We start from the raw sequence: 12,500 nt of genomic DNA, 5'->3' as shown, positions 1-12,500 counted from the left end.
AAAAGCTCCACGAGGCTCCGGCAGGGGATGGTGGTGATCCCTGCTGTACTCTTTCACCACAACTTTCTCTCACTCTTACTTCCTGTTTCTGTGTTTCAAAGGGCCGGCCTTGTCACTCTCTGATTCGGATCAACCGGAACCCTCATCGTCGTAACCGACGGAGTGCTTCCATCCCATAACAGAAGCAATTGTTTACAGAATCCATGTTCCAAATCCTTGCAGTCTCAGATTATATGGTGTTGCATATTTTCCACTGTTCATTTGTTTCTTTACAATCCCAGTATCAGACGGACATGATGGGTCAATCAATATGCAGATCAAATTCGATTTGACTTTTCTTCGTCTGTTACTGTAAAATCTAGTTTGTCTTATTCAAACTTCTTACTCTGTTTGGCTTATTGTTAGTTTATACTTTTATATTTCGATACAACAGTATCCTTCGACTAATTTAAACCTTTAAAATTATATTGGTTACTAGTAAAGACACTAACCAAACGAGACGTCGAAATGAATGTCGGATTAAATAGCAAATGATCGCTGGTGGAGTAGTGCAACAAAATTAAACATATGTTTCATCCGTGTATGTATCTACAGGGTTTCATTAAATGTGTCCTTCAATGATGTCTGCCATTAAAACGCTGCAATTATTGGCAGTGAACTTTCAAGAGACAACCATAGAAAAATACACTGTTTTGGTGTTTTAACGTCTGATCAACGAATCATGAAACTTTTTCTTTGTGCAAATAACATTTACATCAACGTTCGATTTCGGAATATTTTTTTTTTTTTTTGTAATTATTTGTATATCTGTTCGTGTTTATATATTTTGCTAAAATATATGGTATTACGATTTTTGTTTACTTTTTTATTGCCTAATTCTCCGAAAACGATGTCAAATGACACGAATATGTGTGTAATGTTAAACAGGAAATTTCTGTGTGTTTATTGGGTTGAATATGTGTATGTATGCTTGTACATATGTATGTATTTCAGTATGTCTTTCTCTTTTTCTCTATGTCTCTCTCCCTATGTGTGTGTGTGCGTAAATATATATATATATATATATATAATATATATATATATATATATATATATATATATATATATATATATATATATATACATATATATATATATATAATATATAAATAAATATATATATACATATATATATGTACATGCATGCATACACAACATATATTATACATGTATATACATATATATTTGTATGCATGAATGCGTATTCCCATATGCGTACACACACATACAAACTTACATACGTATATACACATCAGTTATATATAATCTATATTATATTATATATATATATATATATATATATATATATATACATACATATATAACATATATGTTTTTGCATATATATATACTTACATACATAGGTGTGGGTATTTGCGTGTGTGTGTATGTTCCAGAATGTATGTATACGTACTCATACCTACGTAGTCACATTCTAATTCACATTTCCTCAGACACACACATGACACTCATATAAATAATTAAAAATACATTACATCGGATTTAGTCAACTAACTTGAAATGCAGTGTGGTTTCAGCTTTTAAACATTTGTCAGAATTTCCACTTCAAAGACACAAAACCCAACAAGAACCAGCAATACAACAAACAAGTAAAAAAAAAAATGTTATGTTTATTTCTAGGTAGAATAAAGTTTCCTTGATTCGGCAATTTAATTTGGTTTACAAATTTGCGTGTTATTGAAGTATGTACACCTGACATACTAGCAGCTCTTGTACTTTTAGAAGTTTTTAATTACTTCTACGTTGATTAGTCTAACTAATGCATCATTCATCTGTATTTGAAATCGGATGAAGTTTATATAATAATTGACGCCCCCGCCTTAGAGATCGTGTGGAGGAGAATTAAATGGGCAGCTATTTCAAACTCCAGTTCCATCATGGAGGGAAATATATCTTGCTTCAATTATGTTTTGATACTTAAAAAAATTGTTTCGTTGTTTTTGTTTTCTATGTCAATGTTGTTGTTTAGTGCGTCATGGAGCAGAGCTTAATGATTGAAGGCATTCCAGGGGTCATATATTTCCAGGAGGATCTGGGGCTATTTAATTTCAGGGGAGTTTTCCAATTTTTCAGACGCTTGGTGGAATATTGACGATTTGGTTACTTTAGTAATTTGAATAACCGTCGATAAAAACCCGTCTTATTGACACGACATAGGAAATCTAGTATATAGTATAAGATGTATAAAGGGACGATGCAGTAACAAGACAATAACATACGTAGGGGAAACGACAAGAAGCATAGGAGAGCGGGTGAATGACATTGGAGACAACTCAAGGAAGGTAAAAGCTCATCGATTCTGTACCAACACGCCGAACAGGAACACGGGGGATCAATCAATAACATAGAGATTAAAATATTGTCCACACATAGAAGAGATGCAACAATTAGACAAATTACAGAAGCTACACATATAATAGAAATAAACTAGCCGATAGAAAACTAGAATGGAGCAATAGCACACACCCACAACATATGACGATAGAGGATCCGAAAACTATAATAAATACACAGATAAATAAACAAAGAAATGAATAACTATATATATGTATATGTATGTATGTATGTATGTATGTATGTATGTATGTATGTATGTATGTATATGTATATATGTATATATTATATAATTATATATATAGATATATATATATTAATATATATATATATATATATATGTGTGTGTATATATATATTTTTTTTTCTCGATTAGATTTATTAATATTATTACTATATTGTTGTTTATACATACATACATACAAGCATGTAATGATAATAATGGATGGATGTAAACACATGAACAAAATTAGAACAAAAGCAACAACAACAAATACAAATTACATGAATGTATATAAACAGAAGATACAAATATTACAGGCATCCCCCCACCACACACTAAATAAACATAGACGCACATAGATAGCATGCGCAAATGAAGACATACATAGAAATACAAAATGGCTGACGGTTAGTAAGGAGAGACACAAACGAATAAGAAAGAAGAAAACAAAGGACCACTGATGCGGTCACAGGAGTGTGACGAAAACTCTGGCCGAAATAAGATTAAGATTAAAGTAAAAAGTAAATATCACTGAAGCAAAATAACACCAAATATATAGTGCGTGTGATTTTATTGGCTAAACTGGCAATATGACCATTCCGAAATATAACAATATATATATATGTGTGTGTGTTGTGTGTGTGTGTGTGTGTGTGTGTGTGTGTGTGTGCGTGTGTGTGTATACTCACACAGACACACACACATGTATACATATATGTGTGTATGCCTGATGGCCGTGCATATATGCGAGTGCGTATCTATGTATAATATCTGTATTTCTATATATATAGAGAGAGTTGATTAGAATTCGGACGTCAAAATTATTTGCCGAATGAGAAGTAACAAAGATATATTCATGAAAATTATCAGGTAGAAATTGGCTGATTCTTGTCTACAAGAATTTTATATTTGCAAAACATGGATTAAGAAATCAACGTTATGGGTTTTAGAATATACAGTCAATTTAAACTGCATTTAGAAAGGGGATACACGCCTGATGAGGTTGAAGTCAGTTATATACAAGCTCCGTCGTTTGGGCCACAGCAACGTTTTCTCTCGTCTTATTTCCTGAATTCAAATTTTATCTAACAGTACCAATTTTGAATTCGTTTAGATTTTAGAAAATTAATTTTCACTCTAAGTTCAAATTTTCTTTTCAATATCTTCGGTTTGAAATTATGATTTTAAAAGCGTGTGGAAGATTTAACTTGAAATGTAACATGATATTTTTTACGTTTCATTTGAGCATAATAGCACATAATCTATCAAATACATAATGTTTGTCTTCTTTTTATTACAGATTGCTTAATATTTCATCAGAATCGTATGTGTGAAGTCGGAAGAAAATACTGCTGAAAGATCTTTCCTGCTTCCTTATCATAAAACCATGACTATTAAAATGATTTGAAACTGTTTGTTGTTTATGATGTGTTTGTTATTTGTGTTTGCGATTCTTTCAATGCCGAAGTCACCCTAAATGCATAGCATTTTGAATTCAAATTACGATAAGGTTGACTTTGCCATTTATCCTTTCAAGGCCGATGAAATTAGTACCAATCAAGCATTAGGATGATGTGATCGTCTAGAGCCCCTTCCTCCAATAAAAATCTCAAGCCCATGCACCAGTAATAGAAAGAAAATCTCAATTATATTTTTGAGTTCGTTAAATGGTTAACAGGTTGGCTCCCACAAGACCCATTGCAGGTTGATGTGGTACGTTAACAAGACCTACACGATCATAACGTTGCTCGTTTCATAATTCCTTTTCTGTGAATTTTTCTGGAGCAAGTAGATTACGATTGCTTAAATGTTGGATTGTGTTTCACCAAAAAATGTTCTTTCTATATTTTGCCACTTTTAACGTTTTTGCTTTTATTTTCTCATTTTTTATCTTATCGGATATCATCATTTAATTTGAGTAGACAGAAACTATTGGGTTGTCCGGAAAGTTCGTGCCGATTTATAGCAGCTTACCTTTCGACTTATTTTAGAACATGGTTGAGTCCATAAAATAGGATTTGACTACATCCCCATTAAGAGCACAGTTTAAGCTATTTTTTCGTGGAAAACGGTTAATGTTCTTATAACCTGTGTTAATTCTGTAACCCTTTAAAATGGCAGATAAGAAAGTTCATTTTCGGCACTTGATGCTTTGGGAATCAGACAAAAATTGCTGCAGCTCGGCTGGGATGTGTTACCCCACCCTCCATATTCACCAGACATTGCTCCTTCAGATTTCCACTTATTCAGGTTTCTGCAGAATAGTCTTAATGGTAAAAATTTCAATTCCTTGGATGACGTAAAAAGATACCTTGATGAATTCTTTGCCATGAAACCACCGCAATTGTGGGAAGGGGGTATTTTCAAGTTAATGGAAAGATGGAGATGCATTGTGCAACAAAATGGTTCAAAATTTGGTTGATTAAAAATGTAATGGCAAGTATTTATTGACCTTTTCTTTCTTTTAAAAATCCACATGAACTTTCCGGACAACGCAATATAATTTCGGAACACAGAAGATAACAAACGAACCACTGTGGGTCGTGGATAAAAGTATTCCCAATGTTTCTAATTACTGTTTCACATATAATATAGTGAAAAATATTCTGCTGCTTATTTCATAATTGATTAAGATACAGAATTGTGGCTTAGGAAGACAACTAGTATTGTAACTCTGGATCCAATGTGTTAATATCATTTTAAGCGAAACACTTGAATGTATGTATCAGAATATTACAAATTTCTAATATTCGGCTCAGTAAGGGAATTTCGTGGAGGAGTATAGATGACTTTACTCCAATGAAAACTTATAGTTGCAATTCTAGTTCATGTTGTACAAAGTCTACTATAGGAACTTACGTGAGATTCAATACTGCCGAGACGAAATAGTACATGCATGTTGCTTTTAATGCACATTTTGTGAAGTAAATTTTCATTCCATTTAATATATGACTAAAGAGCAAATACGAACCGAAAATTTTGCTCCACTGGAATACCGCTGGGTTTATAATCCATATTTTCATTTGCGTGATTGGAAGTAACTTATTTCATCAACGATGAACTCTACTGATTCTGTTACTAGAGCATCCCAATACACACACATATTCACAGACATATATGCACACACCCACATACATATATACGGACTCATTATAATTATCATTTCTAACGTTTAAGCAAGGCACTGCACACTAGGAAGAGGGTATTGTTCACCGTGTTGACTTGAGAATTGTTATTAACTTCAGCTTAAGCAGATCAACGAACATCTACTGTTAAATTCCTGGTCAACCACCATGATCTTATCGCGGAATTTTCGTTCGAGAATAGAAAGAGTATTTTCTCATTGATTTCTATAAGTGTTTTTATTACATAACACCGCATTGTCGGTTAAATAAGTTAATTATTCCCTTATGATTATGCATCAAAATGTTAAAGAGTCCGCCAGGACGAAAAATTTACAGGGTTTTATCTATACGAATTCAGAATACTTCTAATACACTGCACTTGATTAGTTACATTATTTTATCACCATGGAAAGATGGAATACAAACTTGACATCAATGGGACTTGAACTCAGTACACGAAAATAAGGAACAAATACTGCAAGTTATTTTGACTGACACTCTAGCAAACCTGTCAATTCACTTTCTTCTGTACTGCATTGGTATTTATTGATCATAGAAGATCAATAAAGATTAACAGAAAGGTAAGTTGACCTCGATGGAATTCAAACTTAGATCATAAATATGTGAGAACATTTTAGCAATCCATCAATAATTAATTTACGAGATTCTTTCGTAATTTATATCCTTAACATCTCCAATTAGCAATCAAACCCGAAAACACGCTAACTATTATTAGAGCTTGCGTGTTTTGCAAAACTGTGTTTATTTAGGAATGTATAGATCGGTAATGAAAATGAATAAGTAGGTGGAGATTTCTTTTTGCAGTAGAAAACTGATATTTTAGCTTCGCAACTTACGTTTGCTTCACAATACGAAAGAGGAGTATTGCTGTGGTAGGAGGTCACTTGATCTAAAAATTGTAATTCAATATTAAGGCGTAAAGGAAAGTTCATTACTTCTATCTACGGTACATACCGTATAATATTTCTTTCAAGTTTTGGTTACGAGGACAGCAATTTCGAGTGAGTGCGCAACTGGTACTTACTTCATCATCTCCGAAAGGATGAACGGCAAAGTCGACCTCGCAAGGCGTAGAGACAGACGAAATCCGCAAAGCATTTCATGCAGCTTGCTAACGATTCTGCCTGCTGGCCACTTTTTCATATCGTATGATATTGATATCAATTGTATTCTATATTTGTCATTAGTAAGATACTGGTCCCACAGAGCCTTCGTCTTTTTGTATCCAAAGCGTTTTAAAACCAATATTTACATCTTATTTTTATAGCTTTAATGTTTTTCCAGATTCACTATTTAAAACAAAATTATGTTCTCGGAGGTTAAATTCTTAAGAGGCCAACTGGCATTAAACATTACAATATCGTGGTAACCATCTCAAATTTATCAGTGATATTATCAGTATGAAAACGTGAACGTTAGAAAATTACTTGGACGTAGAATATCTCTGGGCAATACGAAGGTGTCGTCAAATATTTAAATTTAGTACTCCACACCTCGAGCTGACAAAATCGTTAGCACATTGGACGAAATACTTAGTGGTATTTCCTCCAGATTTATATCCTGAGTTCAAAACCCACTGAAGTCAATTTGCTTGTCGTTCTTTCGGGAGCGAAGAGAATAAAGTAGTATCAAGTACTAGAGTTGATATAATCTTCTTATTTCTTTATTGCTCACAAGGGGCTAAACACAGAGGGGACAAACAAGGACAGACAAACGGATTAAGTCGATTACATCGAACCCAGTGCGTAACTGGTACTTAATTTATCGACGTCGAATGGATGAAAGGCAAAGTCGACCTCGGCGGAATTTGAACTCAGAACGTAACTGCAGACGAAATACCAGTTCCTTTATTACCCACAAGGGGCTAAACATAGAGGGGACAAACAAGGACAGACAAACGGATTAAGTCGATTACATCGAACCCAGTGCGTAATTGGTACTTAAGTTATCGACGTCGAATGGATGAAAGGCAAAGTCGACCTCGGCGGAATTTGAACTCAGAACGTAACAGCAGACGAAATGATGCTAAGCATTTCGCCCGGTGAGCTAACGTTTCTGCCAGCTCGCCGCCTTTTGATATAATCTTCTTGTCCCATTAATTACATAAAGTAGTAAGTCTGGTTCTATCAGCAAATTGAGACCTTGAATTTGGGAACAATTGGTTGGCAACAACGCTATCAGTTAATAGATATCGACAATTAGTATCTAGCATTGCAGTGTTTTCTAACGATTTTAGTGCAGCTTTGGCTACCGTATGGTTAAAACATTGGCTTTAGATTTGCGCTTAGGTTCAAGCTTACATTGAAGCACCTGAGTTAGGAATCTACTTTAGTTTCGAGTAACCTGGGTCTTGAGGGCGAAATTGTGTAACAGTCAGAAACGGTATGAATGCTCGTCGAATTGATTGTAGGAGGTTACTATGTGATACATTTAATCATTTCTCTTTTACATACTTCAGTAATTCTACAGTAGAAGTGTTAGGGTGCCCTTTGAAGCGTCTTCGTCGGACAGATTGACCGCAGTATTTATTTTATTTTTGAAGTCATATGCTTATTCTATTGATCTTGTTTGCTGGACCGTGAACTTCTAAGATACAAGGACGATAACAAATCAACAGCATTTGTCAAGTGGTGAGTGGAACAAACACAAACACAAAACGCACACATACATATATACACATCACATTCACATATACTACAGCCTTCAACACAGTTTCCTTCAATTAAATTCGCTCCCAAGGCATTGGTCGGCCTGAGGCTATAGAACAAGGCACTTGCAAAAGGTGAAATGCAGTACAATTAAAACAGAGACCACACGGTTGTAAAGCGAGCTTGTTGTCCACACAACCTTAATAAGTAGACCACTTTAACAAAAACACTTGACCCTCTGGCATCTTTAACCAAAAGATCTCTGATGTTTACAGTCGGATGAGGTCTTATGATCTGATGATAAACAGATGTTCTGATATGCTGGCTTTTTCTGTAGCAATCTGTGAGCCATGGTTCGTTCCTCCTGGCCGCCCGTCATTCGAAGATGGCCTTTAAATGGCCACTGATATCACTCTTCATTCACCAAATTACACAAAAAAAAAAATTACAAGATATCAGTTAGTCAACCCGTGTGTGCAGGTAACAGTACTTGATGTGATGAATCGATAGCCTGGGGCGGACAGTGCCTTCTGAGTGTATTTGGTAGATGGAAACTGAAAGAAGCTTGTCATCTATATATAAGTATGCACAAATATGCACAGGAGAACAGAGATTTACAGGATTCAAGTTTTGTTATACATTTGATCACATCTTTTTTGTCAGAACCTACGCGCGTTTCCGCTGCAAACCAGTAAGTGCGAGCACATTACCCACTAGGATAATATATCCCTGTTAACCATCTGATATATAAATAATACAAAATGGGACAAGAACGCAAAACAACAGTAGTCCAACCAAGAAAGAAAGGTCAGGCCTGGCCGAACACCGGCCACATGGAGAGAGAAGACATAGAGGTAGTAGAGGTAGTAGAGGCAGAAGGATGGAAGAATTAAGTAGGAGCGAGAAAAAATTAAAGACACAATGAAGTGAAAGAGGGAAATTGAGCATGAAGTGAAGGCCAGGAAATGTGAGAGAGGGGAAACGAAAGAACGAGGAGTGGAATGAACGAAGTGTGAAAGGGCTGAAAGAAAGAAGGAAAGAATGAAAGAATACAAAGAACAACACATATATTGTACAAAATTTAGATATATATACTTATATATAAGAGAGCAGAGTGTAAGTACGCCACTATATTTTATATATAAAAAATACAAAAATGGGGCAAGAACGCAAAACATCCAAACAGTTTGGTGAAACAAAAAAAGGAAGACAAAATATCCAGGCAGACGATACAAGGAAAACAAGGACGGATCATTAGGAGTTTTGTATCCTCAGTCGAGTTCCAGACTATCTTTGCAATTTTGGCTGGTTATACTCGAGATTGCTCCAATCTGGCCAGCCCCAAGGAAAAATAAGCTAAGAGTATTACATTCCATGGAGATGTATGTATATTAATATTATAAATACAAAGGATACAGGAAGATGAAGACGTATTAGTTTCATCGGGGGTCCTGACGACGACGATGATGAATAATTATAAAGTTGATTGACTTAGAGAATGGATTACAAATATTTGATATTGAGAGATTAAAAGAATAAATTAAATGATCCTAAGATCAACGGATTACAAGAGAATCAATCATAAGACTATCGGCTCAATAAATAATGGACATAGAGATTAATATTTCTATATTATAAGTATATCCGTAGTTTTCTTTATCATACATCCATTCTTACATACATACATATTATCTATCTATCTATCTATCTATCTATCTATCTATCTCTATATAATATGTATATATATATATCTATATATGATATCTATATATGTTATATTATATATATATATATATATATATGTATGTATGTATGATTATGCGAATATATTTTTGAAATTGTCAGTTCTGGAGAAACGATAGGTGGCTTAGAAATTTACTAGAGTTGATTACGAAGAACAGATTATAGAAAGAATGGAATGAAAGAAGATTATAAGATTGGTAGATTGTTAAAATGGATTGCAAAATTGAAATGCATGTGGGGTAGGGGAAATTATGAATGCTATAAATGAAAGCAATTCTACTAGCTAGCACACGCACACACACACACACACACATATATATATAATATATATATATAAATATAACTCCTCCATCTGATCTTATCCTTTTCCTCCTCCTCCTCCTCCTAATCCTCCTAGTACCCCTCTTCCTCATCCTCGTCATCATCATCAGCCTAATCCTTTCACTAAACTTCCTCCCTCTGCTCCCCCTATCCTTCTCCTTCTCATCCATACCCTTCTTCTCCTCCTCCCCTCCCCTTCCCCTCTTCCTCCGCCCTTCTCCTTCCGCCTCCTCCTCCCATCCTCCTTCTCCTCCTCATACTACTACGACTCCTTCCGCTCCTCCTACTCCTCCTACTACTACTACTACTACTACTACTACTACTACTACTACTACTGCTGCTGCTGCTGTTGCTGCTACCGTTGCTGCTGCTGGTTCTAAAGCTGCCGCTGCAGGCACTGCCACTGTTGCTGCTGCCACTACCACTACTGCTACTGCTATATAGCTGCTGTTACTTGTGAAAGTGTTACCGTTGCCTTAACTATCTTATTTCTTATTGTTTCTACTTACATCATTTGTGATCTACCAGACATATGGTCAAAAGTGATTGATCCAACCGTGCCGATCCGGTAGATTAGCGGAACTTTAAGAACAAGCTACCAAGTACCTCTTCTAGCCCTTTGCGTTCTGATGACAATCATTATGAGCGGTCCTTAAGTAGAGATTTTCTGGAACAATATCGGTGCCGTGCAGAGAAGAGATTTGCCAGCATCCGCTGTCTTTACAAATAGGAGTAAGGGGATAAGAAAGAGAAAGTATAACATTGATGGCTCTGTGGTGAGAGGCTTCTTTACGAGTCTTGTGGTCTTGGGTTCCATCTCATTGTACGGTACTTTGGGCAAGTGTCTTCTACTGTAGCCCTGGGCCGCCAGAGATTTGTGAATAGATTTGACAGAAGGAAACTAGAAAAAACTCGTCTCGTCTACACACATACATACATGCGCATATATATATATATATATATAATATATATATATATATATATATATGGCCTGCTCGCTTAGCAAGCGGGGTGGCGTCATTTGAAAGCTAAAGCCAATGCGAAGCACATTGTGACCAGCGATGTGCAGCAAATCTGATAGCCTGGTCAGTCACGGTTGATATATATATATATATATACATATATATATATATATATATATATATATATATATATATTATATATATATATATATATATATATATATATATACATACATATACATGTGTGTGTGTGTGTGTGTGTATACGGGGTCTGATCAATATGTATATGGACTGTTGCCATAGTAAAGAAGTTAAAGCACACAGAGCAAAGCTGCTTGGCAGAGATTAACTTCAAATTCTGCTGTGCATGCACACTAAGTTTTAACATTCTAGCTTACTTCCGCTGTTTGCAGCAGTGCTTCGAAGGAAGGTGTGTAGCATGTGATCGCCACATCGATCATGACAGAAAGTTGTCATGGTGATACCTGCCCAGAGACCACGCAAAATTGCAGAGAGTATATGGAGCGGAGTGTATGAGCCGCACACGAGCGTATGATTGTTACAGACGTTTCCAAATTGGCCGAAAAAATGTCGATGTTGACGAACGTTCTTGGAGACCCGCAACCAGTAGAAGTGAGAAAGGAAATCGCGGATATGCGTGCAAATGTGAGAGGAAATCGTCGAATCACCATCCGTGAGTTATCAGAGGATGTGCAGAATAGTTACAGTTCAGTTTATCATCACTGAAGATTTGGGTATGAGACGCGTGTCTGCCAAGTTTGTGCGAAAACCACTTTCAGCTGACCAAAAAGACAGTCGGGTTTCAGTTACACAAGATGTTGACAGTGTCGAGAAAAATGCAAACGTTTTGAAAACTTGGCGTAGGCCTCTGAGCAAGTATCGCCAAGCCTTTGGGTAAATTTGATGCCCATTCTCTGCTCGCTTTTCTCTGTCATGATCAATGCGACGATCACATGTTACACTTGTTCCTTCCAAGCATTGCTGTAAACAAAGAAACTGAGCTACAACGTTAAGACTTGGTGCGCTTGCACAGCGGAATTCA

The 12,500-nt window shown here is 35.7% G+C and overlaps 1 long non-coding RNA gene across 1 annotated transcript in view; it reads left to right on the top strand.

Annotated features, from left to right (window-relative positions):
- Nucleotides 1-4,030, top strand: part of LOC118761508 — a 32,902-nt gene extending 28,872 nt beyond the window's left edge. Inside the window, exon 2 of the long non-coding RNA XR_004997434.1 lies at nucleotides 3,918-4,030. This is a non-coding gene — a long non-coding RNA (uncharacterized LOC118761508). The remainder of the gene's footprint in view (nucleotides 1-3,917) is intronic.
- Nucleotides 4,031-12,500: the final 8,470 nt, after the last annotated feature.

The sequence above is a fragment of the Octopus sinensis genome, unplaced genomic scaffold (genome assembly GCF_006345805.1).
Source record: "Octopus sinensis unplaced genomic scaffold, ASM634580v1 Contig14475, whole genome shotgun sequence".
NCBI lineage: Eukaryota > Metazoa > Mollusca > Cephalopoda > Octopoda > Octopodidae > Octopus > Octopus sinensis.
The sequence above is the reverse complement of the archived record's forward strand: the minus strand, read 5'-3'. Positions and strand labels throughout refer to the sequence as shown.